This window comes from Nannospalax galili, unplaced genomic scaffold (assembly GCF_000622305.1).
Source record: "Nannospalax galili isolate Female #2095 unplaced genomic scaffold, S.galili_v1.0 scaffold586, whole genome shotgun sequence".
NCBI lineage: Eukaryota > Metazoa > Chordata > Mammalia > Rodentia > Spalacidae > Nannospalax > Nannospalax galili.
The window spans coordinates 6249173-6264771 of NW_008355363.1; the positions used below are offsets into that span (position 1 = coordinate 6249173).

At 43.2% G+C, this 15599-nt stretch overlaps 1 pseudogene; it reads right to left on the bottom strand.

Moving 5' to 3' along the window:
• Positions 1-14405: 14405 nt before the first annotated feature.
• Positions 14406-15270, bottom strand: LOC103749634 (annotated as a pseudogene).
• Between the last annotated feature and the right edge of the window lie 329 nt (positions 15271-15599).

A 15599-nucleotide genomic window follows, 5' to 3' on the forward strand; every position in this document is an offset into this window, starting at 1 on the left:
GATGGGATGAGGGAACTGGAGGGGGAACGAGGCTGGAGGTGTCAATACACAGTTGGCACAGCTGAACTTACCCAGGAAATATACTGGCCCCAGGACACAGTGGGGCTGGGCCACCCAGGGATACAAAGGGAGGTGTGGGAGGGAACAGGCTCCGATGCAGCTCGTGGGGACTAGAGGGAGGGATTGAGTTTGTCTGGGTGCAAAGTATCAGAAAACAGAGGGAAGACTGGGCCAAGGGGTCAGTCCAGCGTTCTGGGGTGCCTAGAGAAGTAGTGGGCCTGTGCTCACACTAGGAGGAAAGATGCCGTAGGGGAGCTCGAATGGTGAAGGAGGCTGGGGAGTCAAGTTGCAGTGGGCATGACCCAACTTACCCAAGGAAAGTTGCTGGCCCCAAGACCTGAGGGGCAGGGCCATCACGAACACAAATTTTGGTGGGGGATGGAACAAGCCCTGAGGTGCCAAGCAGGGATTTGAGGGATTAATTTGCTTGGTCTGGGTTCAAAGGATCAGAAAGCAGTGGGGAGTCTCAGTCAAGAGGTCAGTCAAGAGGACTGGGGTCCCTAGAGAAGAAATGGGCCAGTTCCCTTGCTAGGAAGAAAGATGGGTGCTGGGGCTGGGAGGGTGACCGAGGCTGGGTAGTCAAGGCAAGGAGGGGCGCCACCGAACTTACCCAGGAAAGATGCTTACACCAAGAATCTGTGAGGCTGGGACACCCAGGAAAGCAAAGGGAGGTGGCAGAGAGCTAAGTCCCTGACAGCTGTCAGTGACTAGAGAGAGGAATTGGCTTGTTCTGGGTGCAATGCATCAGGAAACTGTGGGGGTTCTGGGCCTAGAGGCCAGTCCAGATTTCTGGGGTGCCTAGAGAAGAAATGGGTCAGTGCCCACCCTAGGTCCAGAGATGGTGTGGGGGAGCTGGAGGGTGATTGAGTCTTGGGGCATCAAGGCACAGTAGGCATGGCTGAATATACCTTGGAAATATGCTAGCCTCAGGAAGCTGGGGGGCTGGGCCATCCAGGGATGCAAAGGAAGGTCAGGGAGGGAATAGGCTATGAGGGTGCTCCTGAGGATGAGAGGGAGGAATTGGGTTGGTCTGGGTGCAACGGACCAGGAAGCAGTGGGGAGACTTCGCCAAGGGTTCAGTCCAGATGTCTGGCATGCCAAGAGATTAAATGGGCCAGTACCCATGCTAGGAGGAGAGATAGGGTGGGGGAGCTATTAGTGTGAAACAGGCTGGGGGAGTCAAGGCACAGTAGGCATGGCTGAATTTACCCAGGAAGTATGCTGACCCCAGGAAGCTGTGGGGCTGGGACACCGAGGCATGCAAAGAGAGGTGGAGAAGGGAAATCGCCCAGTGGGGTTCTTCTGGGGACTAGAAGGAGGAATTCAGTTGGTCTAGGTGCAAATGATCAGGAAGCAGTGGGGAATCTCAGGCAAGAGGTGATTCCAGAAGTCTGGGGTGCCTAGAGAAAAAAATGGGTCAGTGTACACATTAGGAATAGAGATGTGGAAGGGGGCCTGTGGGGTGTTAAAAAGGCTTGGTGTGTCAAGGCGCAGTGGGCATGACAGAAATTACCCAGGAAAGATGCTGGCCCCAGGAAGCCGGTGGGCTTGGCCACTGAAGGATGCAAAGAGAGGTGGGGGAGGGAACAGGCACCGAGTGGTAACCCAGGGACTAGAGGAAGTAATTGGGTTAGTTTTCATGTAAAGGATCAGAAAGCAGTAGGGAGAATGGGCCAAGAGGTCAGTCTAGATGTCTGGGCTGCTAAGAGTGTAAATGGGCCAGTGCCACACTAGGAAAAGGCATGAGGTGGGAGGTCTAGAAGGGTGAACGAGTCTGGAGGAGTCAAGGTGCAGTCAGTGAGGCCAAACTTACCCTGGAAAGATAATGGCCCCAGGAACCTGGGGTGCTGTGTCACCCATGGATGCAAAGCAAGGTGGTCAATGGAATCTGCTGGAGGTGTCCAAGGCACTAGTGGGAGGAACTGGGTTGGTCTGGTTGCAAAGGATCAGGAAGCCGTGGTGAGTCTTGGTCAAGAGGTCAGTCTAAATGTCTGGGGTGCCTAGAGAAGAAATGGGCCAGTGCCCATGATAGGAGGAGAGATGGGGTGTGGGAGCTTGGAGGGTGAGCCAGACTGGGGGTGTCAATACACAGTGTGCATGACCAAACTTACCCAGGAAAAATGCTGGCCACAGGAAGATGAGGCACTGGGCCACCCATGGATGAATGGGGGAGGCGGGGGGGACAGTCACCGAGGGGCTCCTGGGGAGTAGAGGTAGGAATTTTGTTGGACTGTGTGCTGAATAGCTTTAGTGTCAACTTGACACACCTGGGTTGAGGGAGCCTTAATTGGGGAACTTCCTCTATTGGACTGGCCCATGGCTATGTCTGAGGGGCATCTTCTTGATGAGTGATGTGGGAGGGCCCAGCCCACTGTGGGTGGTGCCATCCCTGGGCAGGTGGGCCTGTGTTGCATAAGAAAGCAGGCTCTTGCCTCCAGGTTCCTGCCCTGAGTTCCTACCTTGGGCTCCTGGATGAACTGTGACCCAGGATATGTAAGCTACATAAACCCTTTCCTCCCCAAGTTGGTTTTGCTCAGAGTGTTTTGTCACAGCAATGGAGAATCAAACTAGGACAGACTGGGTGCAGAGGATTTGTAAGCAGTGGGGAGTCTGGGCCAAGAGAGTCCAGAGTTCTGGGGTGCCAAGGGATGAAATGGGCAGTGCCTACACTAGGAAGAGATGTTTTGTGGGGTAGCTGGGAAGGGGAATGAGGCTAAGGGAGTCATGTTTCAGTGGGCATGGCCCAATTTACCCAGGAATGATCCTGGCCCCAGGAAGCTGGGTTGCTGGGTCAGTCAGGGATACAAAGGGAGGTGGGGCAGGGAACCGGCCCCAAGTGGGCTCCTGGGGATTAGCGGGAGGAATTGGCTTGGTCTTGGTGCAAAGGACCAGGAAATAGTGGGGAGTCTGGCCCTATAGGTCTGTCCAATGTTGTGGGGTGATTACAGAATAAATGGGCCAGTGCCCATGCTAGGAGGAGAGATGGGATGGGGTGCTGGAGGGTGAATGAGGCTGGGGACATTAAGGCACAGTGGGCATGGCTGAACTTACTCAGGAAAGATGCTGCCCCCAGGAAGCTGTGGAGCTGGGCCACCCAGGGATGCAAAGGGAGGTGGAGGTAGGAACAGGGTGGGTGGGGGGCACCCAGGGACTAGAGGGAGGAATTGGGTTGGTCTGGGTGCAAATTTCAAGAAGCAGTGGGGAGATCGGTCCAAGAGGTCATTCTAGATGTCTGGGGTGCTCAGAGTAGAAATGGGCCAGTGCCACACTAAGAGAAGGCATGGAGTGGGAGGTCTGGGAGGGTGAGTGAGTCTGGGGGGAGTCAAGGTGCAGTGGGTGCAACCGAACTTACCCAGGATTAATGATGGCTGTAGGAAGCTGGGGGGGGGTGTGTTGCCCAGGGATGCAAAGCGAGGTGTCAATGGAACCTGCCATAGGTGTCCCAGGCACTAGTGGGAAGAATTGGATTGTTATGGATGCAAAGGATTGGGAAGCAGTGGGGAGCCTAGGGCAAGAGTTCAGTCCAGAGGTCTGGGGTGCCTAAAGAAGAAATGGGCCAGTGCCCACACTAGGAGGAGAGATGGGGTGGGGGAACTGGATGTGAACGAGACTGGGAGCATTAAAGGCACAGAGGGTATGGCTGAAGTTATCCAGGATAGATGCTGGCCCAAGGAATCTTCAGGACTGGGCCATCCAGGGATGCAAAGGGAGGCATTAAGTGAACAGGCCCCACGTGGGCTCCCAGAGACTAGAAGGAGGAATGGGTTGGTCTGGATTCAAAGGATCAGGAACCAGTGGGGATTCTGGGCCAATAGATCAGTCCAGAGGTTTGGCACCCATAGATGTCTGGGGTGCCTAGAGAAGAAATGGGCCAGTGCCCACCCTGGGAACAGACATGGGATAAGGGAGGTGGTAGTGTGAAAGGCTGGGGGAGTCAAGTCGCAGTGGGTACCCGACTGAACTTACCCAGGAAAGATGCTGGCCCCCGAAAACTGTGGGTCTGGGCCATCCGAAATGCAAGGGGAGGTAGGGGAGGGAACTTGCCATGTTAGGGGCTTCTGGGGACTAGAGGGGGGAGTTCAGTTGGTCTCGCTGCAAATGATCAGGAAGCAGTGGGAGTCTTGGCCAAGAGGTTAGGGAGAGGTCTGGGAAGAATAAACACTTTAAATATGCATTTCCTTTACAAATATGTATGTAGAGTCAAGAAAAGAAAAAATGATATAGTGCAGCTGAGAACAGTGGCACACATATGTAATCCCAGCATTTGTGACATGGAGGTAGGAGAATTGTGAATTCTAAACTATCCTCACCTACACTGGGAATTCAAGTTCAACCTGGTCTACATGGAATTCAATAAACAAACAAACAAACAAATAAATAAATAAATAAATAAATAAATAAATAAATAAAAGATAGAGAAAAGTCTGTTGTAGTGGCTCACAACTGTTATATAAATACATGGGCAGCAAAGATAGGAAGATTGCCACAGGGTCAAAGCCAGCTGGTCTACACTGTGATTTCCAGGCCAGCCAGGGCTATATATTGAGACCCTGTCTCAAAAAACAAAACAAAGAATATATTCATAAGATTGATAAGAAATCAGTTCACCTATTTCTATCCTATTCTTATAAGAGCATAACAGGCTCAGATTGTTAGTACTATATAAAAAACTGCCACTTTTGTAAATGAAAATCAATTTTTAAATTTTCTTATGACAGTCATAATTAATACCTTTTCCAAATATAGAACCGTCATTTTCACCATTAGCAACTATTGATTACAATTTAGTTTCAAAAAATGTTATTATTTAGTCTATACAGGAGGACATAATATTTAGCATAGCTATTCATCAAAATGGGGGTGGTGCCCTTGGGATGGCAAGATGGCAAAGCAGCTTTTTACCCAGGAAAATGATGTGAGGTTGATCCCTAGGACCCACATGCTGGATAATGTCAATTGACTTTGTAAAGATCTGACCTCCACATGCAAGTGTGGCACACACACACACACACACACACACACACACACACTATTTCTTTTCTTAATTTTAATTAAACCTATTCACTCTTATATTTGTACCACCTTGTAGGACTCAGGTCATATTCCAATTACTAAGAAAATATACATCTATGTCTTGGATAAATATAATAAGGCATACAAAAGATGCTAAAAATGCAAAACAAGAATCTATGAAAAATAACATGGGGTTAGAATCAGCAACCCTCAACATAGTAGGAAAATAGATGTGAAAATGAGGACAGCCAATCAAGGTAAAATACTGAAGATTAAGTAAGATTGAGAAAACTACAAGTAAATATGTAAATACTTAAAATTCTATCTGCCACACAACATGATGGAATAATAGCAGTTTAATCATATTGTATGTTTACTAGAATAATTCTTATTCTCAGTTACTAGACTAGACTTACGCTATTGCTGATATGTACCAAATTGGAGGCTGCACTAGTCAGTGGTCTAACCCTTGAGTAGGAATGAGCTAGAATGTTCAAGAGGGGAATTCTTCTAAGGTAGCTCTCACCTGGTAGAATCAGGTTTTGGAATAAACTCTTCAACTTAGTGCTGGATTTTTTTCTTCCTTTCAAACTCCTGTGGATCAAATGCAGGGCCTTGTGGCTGCTAGATAACTTCTCTATACTGTGTCATATTCCTAAACACTATAGTAAAGCTTTTAAGACAAACACATGGTTATCTGTGTTAAGAAACATTCCTCAAGATGATAATACCAAACCCATTCATGTTGTGGCATATACACCTACTCACAATAGAATACTAAATATGCTTTTGTAAGTGCTTGAAAATGTATCAATATTCATAGGTACTAATAATGAAAATATTGAATTAAATAGATTTTTATCAGTTTATATCATAACATCTATATACTTAAAACCACATTTAAGTAATAAAGATTGTTACACTTGATAATATTTGTTGGGTTATTTAAATATATGCATAGTAAAATTCCTTAGAATAGATAGATGATAGATAGATATAGATAGATGATAGATTGATAGATATAGATAGAAGATAGACAGGTGATGATAGATAGATAGATAGATAGATAGATAGATGATAGATAGATAGATGATAGATAAAATAAGTGTATTTGGGGTAAGACTTGAAATTCAATGTTATTACACTTTTGAAGAATCAACTTGTCTGTTATGCACTCCAAGTGTTTATTTACAAAGATATCCAGTAAGAATTTTCTTCTTAAAACTTTAAAGAGAAGGACTGGTGTTCAAATACTTTCATATATGAAACTGAGTCCCCAAATATTTGATCTACAGAAATATGGGGATAAAACTGACATGAAAATACACTGAGAGGCTGTATACAGAATTTATTATTAAGATGGCAACTATAAAAATACTCCAAAGTCACATAATTTTGGTTCTCAGTAAAATGATTCATTAACTCATAATTTATGATTTTTAACAGATAAAGATCAGATTTTGCCCCCAAGAAATCTTAGTAGGTATGGTAAAATATAAGACACTTTTATGAGCCAGAATCTATGGATTTTTATTTAGTTTGTTTCTTTTACATGGAAACATTTTCCTTTCATTGAATTTTATAAAAACAACCCCATATGCGAAAAGAAATAGAGTCTTTAAAATTGTCTTTTTTCAACCATATGGATTAAAAAACAATATTATCAAAGTACTTATCAATATTTTAGGTATAATTACTACTTTAAAATATATTAGGTATAAAATTTGTCAAAATTGTATGAAATATTGCCAAAAATAAAATATAATAAAATATTTTTTGGCTGACTTTTAACAGTCTTTTCAAAGAAGGAAGATGAAACTTTATTTAAGATAACAATGCAATGGCTAGATGTGGTGTCATACAACTGTAATCCAAGCATGTAGCAGGCCAAGAGAGGAGGATCATGAGTTAGAGGCCAGCCTGGGCTACAAGGTGAGTCAATGTTTCAGAAATATCATAACAATCTATGGAATTGACTCAAATTTCTTTTCACAATTATGTTAAAGCGTCAGCGTCCATGGGAAATAGAAATAGCTAGACCCTTCCTGGTTCTTTGAGCAGAATATCAAAGACAATTAGACATTGGACTAATTAGACATTGGACTAATCAACAGGAGAAAATCCACATGCAGCCACTTTCACATTTGCTGGAGTTAACACAAAACTTGAGACTGGTAAAGAGGTCAGGTGAGGGAAACCTGTGTAGCATTCTGAGCCAAAAAGAATAATAGTAGTTTGGTCTTCCTAGGAGAACAGGAGCCCACCATATTCAGGGGGGCTGAATTATCAATAAAGGCAGTCCCCCAGACATGTCCAGAGAAAACCTCATCTAAATAATCCCTTAAACTTACTTTCAAAGTAATTTATAGTTGTGTCAACTTGATAGTTAAAACTAACCAGTACAATGGGCATTAAGGTTATTTATTTGTTTGTTGGTTCATTTGGTCTTTGAGAAAAAATTTTAGTCTGTATGCCACTCTGGCCTCCAATTCACTATGCAGCTTAGGAGTGATCAATCTCATAGCAATCACCAGCTTCAGTCCCTTCCATGCTAGGATAATAGGTGTGCAACATCAAACTTGGCTAAAATAACATTTTTAGTGAAATATAGGAGAATATGGAACATTAAGATTGAATACATAAGAGGGCAATTATGTGAGGGCACATAGAATTCAAAACCATTATACACATAAAATAAAACTAAACGCATAAAAAAATCATGTTAAAAGAATAAAGCAGAAGCTTTCAGGCCACAGAAAGTTTGAACATGTGAATTTGTGCAATGATGGCATCGAGAACTGGACCCATGCCAACTCAGTCAGAAAAGGACCCAGAGTGGTGCAAGAGAAATAGGTGGCAGCCAGCCCTAGAATAGGAACTATTGGAGATTGATTACAATCTCTAGAAAGAATGACTAGATTCCAGTGGATGAATTTGCACTGAAGGACATCTAGGCACAAATGCTTTACTGACTAAGACTTAACATGTATGGCAGAATACACGAGGTCCAGTAGGAAGATAGGGGAGTATGGATGACTGAGCTGGACTAAATTTTATGAAGAACTGTTGAATGGCATGTAAAACAGCTCAATATTTTTTTTTAAAGAATTGTCTGAGATTCTTGAGCCAGGGATGTAGCTAGTAAAACAGCAATTGTGTACCATGCAAGAGGATGGGTTCAATTTCCAGAACTAAGGAAAACAGCTCCTAATCCACCTGGAGATTTCTTGCCTGAAGTCACTATACATCCAGCATTGAATTTAACAAGTTTAGGATTGATCTGGAAATTCGCATTTATAACAAGTTTCCAGGAAACCTTGAGAATTAAACTTGATAACTCATGTCTATAACCTCAGCACTTAATGAGTTGAGGCAAGAAGATTGGCATGAATTCAAGGACAGCCTGGACTATTTAAGCTCTAAGGGCTATGGTGTGAGTCCCTGTCTCAAACAATCAACAAAAAAAGATGAGAAAACAACTATTTAGTTTTATGGGAACTTTAGACATGACGATTCCAGGGCTAATAATAATTAAGTGACTTTTGAAGTGTTCAAGAATTGTAACAACTAGAAACTACACCCATAAACTTCAGAAATAAATCCATATTTCCTGTCAGTGCTCAAAAATCAGCAACATTCCTCTGTAGGTTGGGCTGGATTCAATGTGGAGCTCCCAAATGATGGAAAGTTCTATGATAATCATACAAAAGATATTTGTTATTTGTACACCAGTGTACTTCAGAAGGGAAACTTGAACAGGTTTCATTAGTCTCAAACCCTGCCCCCCCCCCTGCAAAAAGCAAAGAATACCATCTGATCACATAAAGCTTAACTCTGAAGCTGACCAGTGGATGTACAGTGCTGGTATAATCTTTCCTGTTCTTTCCCACTGGCCACAAGGAGCTCGTCTGGGTTTTATCCACATCTCCCGTGTGTCCTGCTCCAGCACTTCAAGCACAACTGCAATCCACAGATCCCTCCCATTTCCAGGTTGGACTCCTATCAGTATTGTGAAAAGACTGAACCTTTTAGTCAGGTTCAGACATGACCCTGGAAGTGGTCTAGTAATGGCCAGAGAGTCACTAGCCAGTGTTTGCTTTCAGAGCACAGCTCTGTGACCTGTTTTCCATGCAGGTTAAAGCAGAGTGCCTGACCTACCCTGAAGTCCCTGTAAGTGTCCAGGACAGCTCATGCCTTACACAGGTGGAAACTCAGCCAGAAATTCTACTGTGAAGATGATTTTTGTTTTCTACTGCAACAGGGACAAGTGAAATGCCAAACAGTCAGTGTCCACTTCTTTAGGCCATGTCGCCTGGCAAACAAGGCCCTCAGGCAGTCTTGGGGATTTGGTATCAAGCTATTCGGAGTCCTGTCCTCAGCACACCATTCTACCCCTTGCTACCATTACTCCTAATACCAACTCTCCAGAATCCTCAGCACAACCGCAGAGCCTGAGGACTTGTGCCATTCATAGAGACCAAGGCTCTGAGCGATGAGTCACTTCACAAGTTTCACAGCAGCAGCGTGAGTGGCTCAAGGCACCTCCATCATGGCAAGAAAGTAAGAAGATACACATGATCCTCAGTGTCCAGGCACACCCTGCATGCTCCCGCACAGCAAGTTTCCTCAAAGCAGGTGGGCTTGCATTGCAGGGACTGCACCACTGTTCAGAGCAGCCAATCTCAGAGCCCAGCTCAGCTGCTTCTTGGGATTTCCATCTCACAACCCCACACTGCATGGCCAGCCCCTGGCGCCAGTCGTCCATAACTTAATAGCTGAGTCCTTCTGGCAGGCATAGAGGAGGAGGGAGTGCTGTAGTGTGGGTGGGCAGAGTGAGTATGGGGCTAATGCATAGGAGTCAAATGGGAGTTTGTCTTTGTGCTTACATTATATGTTGTATTTTTGTATGCATTGAACATAATAATTTACTGTGATGCAATACACAAAATATAAAATGGAGACTCTTTAACCATTTTAGTGCATATCAGTCTCTGGAATTAAACACCTTCATTTGGTCACCCAACCACTCACTGATATCGATCTGTAGAAATTTTTCTTCACCTCAGTATTTACCAAGTCCAGTGTCCTGAAACGTTTGTCCTGTGTTTTCTTCTGAGTTTTACAATTTTAGCTGTTTTATTGTAGGAAATAACTATTATGGTACATTTTCAGTATGTGATGCATTTAAACCTAATCAACAAATCACAGATAAGAAGGAGGCACTAGACCCCTGGGTTTTCTAACTAGCAGCTGACCCCTGTTTACTTGAGTGCTTTTAAGTTTATCTTAGGGTGAAACATTATAGACAGTAAGCTATGTGTTGAAAATCAAAATTTAGGACAAAGGGGATACTACAGCCCCAGAAGGATGGGAAATTTGGGGTGGAGTCTATGCTAGTAAAGTTGTACAAATTGTAATTCTGAAGAAGCAGCCTATGGGGAAAAGAAGGCAGGAATTTTTCCCCATCAGGGATTAGAAAAATCACTGCATCAGAAAAAAAGTACTAGGTCCTGCACTTTTTAGGCTGTGCTCTGACTTTCCAAGCACTAAAATACCCTGTTATTCTTTCTCTACACTTATTCTCCAGTATTTTGATTATGAAGTGAGGATCATTGTTTCTAAAAAAGATATTTGATATATTTTGAGCTAATTTTTCCTTATTTTGTATTACAAAAAAATTTAAAGTAAAACAAAAGTATCGAAGAATATAGTTCAAAAATAAACTTTCCCTTTCTACAAACTAAGATATTAGAATATATGGAAACTAACAGTCTATGATCACACAGCAGAAGACAGCAGGGAGCTAAAGGCCAAATCTCACTTATTTTGCAATGTAATGCACTTGAAAACTGCTCGTAGGTACACCTCTCAAGCCACAGGGCCAATCTTGAGTTTGGATGTACTCCTGTTCCAGAGATCAGATGTGTGCCACACTGTTTTCTCTGTGTGAAAGAGATTTGAGAAACCATCTGTGTTCTGAGTACATTTCTTCCCTTTCTTGCTTGCCTAATTTATCTGCAGACTGGCTCCCTTTTTGTCATCATCATTACCTGACTTACAGAACACTAAGTATGACCCATGCAATGATCTGAACATTGAATTTCTTATTTTCTTTTCTTTTTGATGACATTCCAATACTGACAAAAGACATTTCTTTGACTACAAAATTGGTTGTAAGTCTGTTTAGAACTTTTTCATTGACAACTGGGGCTGATTTTCTTGTATATACCACTTGTAAAGTGGCTAAGAGAGTCCTACTGTCATCCTAACTCTCAATGATCTCTGTCATTTTAATGTCATTGAGGCATTAGCCAGGAAATGAGCTTCTCCCCAAGGAGGGAAATTTGAGGGAATTTGAGGTTTATAAGGTGTACTCATTTCTGTCACTCAGCCTGTCTTCTTAACCACCACTGCACCTGACACTAAGTTCTGCCTTTGAGAAAAGGAAGCAAAGGATGTTTGGGGAAAAGTGTGGCCATCTAGTTCTGAGGATACTTGATATCTCAAGAACAGGAAATCCCTGTGGAACCCCATGATAGTCAACCTGAAGGTAGGAAGCAGGGTTCCTAGGCAATGGGAAAAATGAAGAAGGGAAGACTTCTCCACTGGGTCTTTGTCTCTTCCTCTGTCTTTCACAAGTATACTATCATTGCATTTAAGGCTATCATCATCCAAGATCACCTCATCCCAAGATACACTACACATTATTCCTGTAAAGATTCAGGTATCTTAAGACCTCATTTCCACAGGTTCCAGAGACTGATTCATCCTGCCTATTCCAGCTACTGAGGACTCCAGATACCTCTTGGCTTGTGGTTCCATCCCTCCTGTCTCTGCCTCTGTCTCTACTAGTCTTCCCTAGATCTATGTCTCTTCTTCTGTTTTTCAAAAATTCACTGTAATTGTATTTAGGGTTATTCAGTATGAATAGAAATGGATATCTTAAAGCTCAAGCTGCTATAGCGAAATACGATAAGCTGTACAAGGGGTTTATATTAAACAGATATGGATTGCTTACACAACTGGAGGCTATAAATTCAAGATCTAAATATGACAGACTGAGTGTGTCTGATGAGGGCAGCTTCTAGGTTCATAGATGGCTCCTTCTTATTGTAACTCATATGGTACAAAGATGAGTGAGCATTCTAGAATCTCATTATAAGGTTGCTAATTCCATCCATGAGTCTCTATCCTTATGATCTCATCACCTCTTAGAGACACCATGTCTAACACCATCACCTTAGGTTGAAAACTACAACATGAGAATTTGGGGGCATATACATTCAGACTCCTGGACAGACAGAAGGATTTCCTACCAAGGATAACTGCGTTATGACTAGGTTAATGTGAATCACTCTTTCAAAAATTATTTGAGGCTAGGACCCTTGCATTCACCCATATCTATTAGCTTTCCCAGGCCTGCCATGCTGAGTTCCCTTTCCAACATCTCTCTGCACCATTCCACTTCACCTCTCAAGCATGTTTGATTCATTAGAAGACTTTCTAATCCCCAGATTTGTGAGCTTTCACAGACCTGCCATGCTAAGTGCCGTTTCCCATACTTTTCTGTGCCTTGTCATCCCAGCACCCAGGCTTCTTCAGGTTTCTATGATCACTGCACACCCAAATCTGTGAGCTCTACCACCCTGACATGTCAGCCAACCTGTTCACCTAGGAGCCATCCAGAGCACCCTGCTGATCCAGGACTGTGGGGAACCAACCTTGAAACCTTATCTCAAAAGTTGCACCTATGCGTTTCTTAATTGAGATCACTTTATATACCACATGTGCACATAAACATAAAGTGACCCCAAAAACTGAACAAATAAGCACTACTTAGCTGGACCACAACCTGACAAGTTGGGGAAATAGCAAACAAAGATAAAAACAACCATTCAAGAAAGATAAGTTCACCTTTCCTTCAAAGAGATACCAACAATGACATAAGGCCAGATGCTAAGATCTCATCCAAAAAATCCCAACATGAATAACCAAGATAATATGTATACTACATAAATTGGCAACTCCATCATAATGCTTCCTGAAAATGACAACTTAATGGATGCATAAGAATATGATTTCAAAGTAGCAATTACACATATATTCAAAAAACTAAATGATGATATCAATAGAAGACTGAATAAAATTAGTGAAAACACAAAAACTTGAATGAAATAGCTAAAACAACTTAAAATATGAAATCATAATCAATAAGTAGAATCTCAGAATAAAAGAGAATCAAAACTAAAATGAAAAACTCAGGAAATCAAACAAGAAGCTTAAAGAAACAAAAATGAGGTAGAGGGAATGGAACAGAGATTGTTGGATCATGAAGACAATGAGCGGACAATGAACTGCTCAAAGAGAATGTCAAACCTAAAATAACTCACAAATGGAATATACAGGATCTCTGGAACACTGTAAAAATGCTAAATGTATGAATAATAGGCATAAATAACAAGGATGAAACCCAGGCCAAAGGCACAGAAAACATTTTTAATAAAGTCATAGAAGGAAATTTCACAAGTCTAGGAGAAAGTGGAGATTATGAAAGTCATAAGGACTTGGACCAATGTCGTGTAAGTCAAGAAAGAAAACAGATCCAGTCTAGACTACTATAGTCAGCAAAACTATCAGTGGCAATCAAAGAAGAAAGAAAAACTTTCCATGATAAAAAATAGATTTAAGTAATTTGATTCCATGAAATGAGCTATACAGAAAATGCTAGATGGACCACTTCAGTCTAAGAAGAACATTAATCACCTTCAGGAGGATACAAAGAATAAATAAATTATCCCAAATGAGTCAACCACAAGAGGTCTCAGAAAACAGCATTACCTGGGGAAATTACTATAGCAGACTTCAAACAATATTAAGTAAAAACTGAAATGAAAACTCATAAAAACAGCATGATAGTGGCACAAAAATAGACCCATAGATTGATGGAATTTGAAGATCCAAACATGAGTACATGCAATTTCAACCACCTGATATTTGACAAAAGTGCCCAGAACTTTCACTGGAGGAAAGACAGCATCTTCAGCAAATGGTGTGCCGCACCAGCTCGTCAAGCTCCGAGTATTCTGGGCAGAGGGCGTCAGGATTGAACAAACTATCACACCATCATGGAGTGGGAGGAAGGACTTCTGCCACATTATTGTTTGAGACAAGGGTTTTTATACTTTTCAGTATAGGAGGTGGAGTCAGGACACATGATAATTGGGATCACCTGACTGTAAGGCTAGTTTTTGGGTCAGGTGTACCTTTTCTCAGAATCAGGAGAAAGTCCTTGTGATAAACAACTCCAGCAAACACCACAGATACCCAAGCTCTTACAAGGGGGAGGCGGAGGTCAGGACGCTATGTCCCTGCACCTGCCAATCTGGAGTCAGCAGAAGGGCAAACTTTTGGCCTCAGAAGACCCAAACTCCAGAAATGGAGCTGCTATTGTTGGTTCCAAAGAGGACGACACTGGAAAAGGCATTCTTCCTCAGTTTGTTCAATCGCTGAAACATTCCAGTGATGAGGTTCCAACTCATGAAGGTCTGAGTGAGCTCTTCAGGGAAGCGGTACTCAGCATACCACAGAGGCCAGCCATCCTCATCAAAGTGCTCCCAAAATATGGCAGTGCCACAGACAGGGTGTCCTCATTGGAGTACTTACACTTAAATCCATCCAGCACAAAGGTAATCTTGGGCAGGTGAGCAAGGGGTCCTTGGTCTTGGGTTCAACAGCCAGTGCCGCACTCACATTCATCCATCTCCTCCTCAGGAGCTGGGATAGCTACTTTTTTCTCCTCTTTCTGCTTATCTGGGGCTTCTGCTTCTCCTCCCGTGAACCCTTTCTTTCTGAGGGATATCCTTTTTAGGCTGACTCTCTGCAAACTTCTTAGCATCAAACTGGACCATCTCACACAGCTTTACTTCCTCCAAGACAGCCCTGAACTGGGGCTGATTAATGCAGGTGAAGAACCAGCCATTGGTATTGGGGAAGGCCTGGTGAAAAGCAGGCTCCAAGACCTGTTTATAGAGCCACAACAGGGTGCAGACTACTGTGATGTCAGCCAGAGTCACTCTTTCATCCACCAGAAAAGTCCTTGTCTTTAAGTGAGCGTCCAGCAGACCCAGAATTCACCTCCTCTTTTGCATTTTCAGTGGCCTATTTGTTGTGGTACATGATGCTCAGGGTGGGGAACACCCAGGAGCAGCAATGAGAGCCTTGAAAGCCCTCCAGTTTTCAGGGTATGTGCTCTAATTTGTTCTTCATTACTGTGACAAAATACTCTGACCAATACCAACTTAAGGAGGAAAGGGTTTATTCAGCTTACATCTCCCAGGTCACAGTTCATCAGGGAGCCCAAGATAAGAACTCAGGGCAGGAACCTGGAAGCAGGAGCTGGAGCACAGGTCATGGAGGAACGCTGCTTACTGGCTTGCTCCCCTGGCCCCGATCAGCCTGCTTTCTTATGCAACACAGGCCCACCTGCCCAGGGGTGGTACCACCCACAGTGGGCTGGGCCCTCCCAC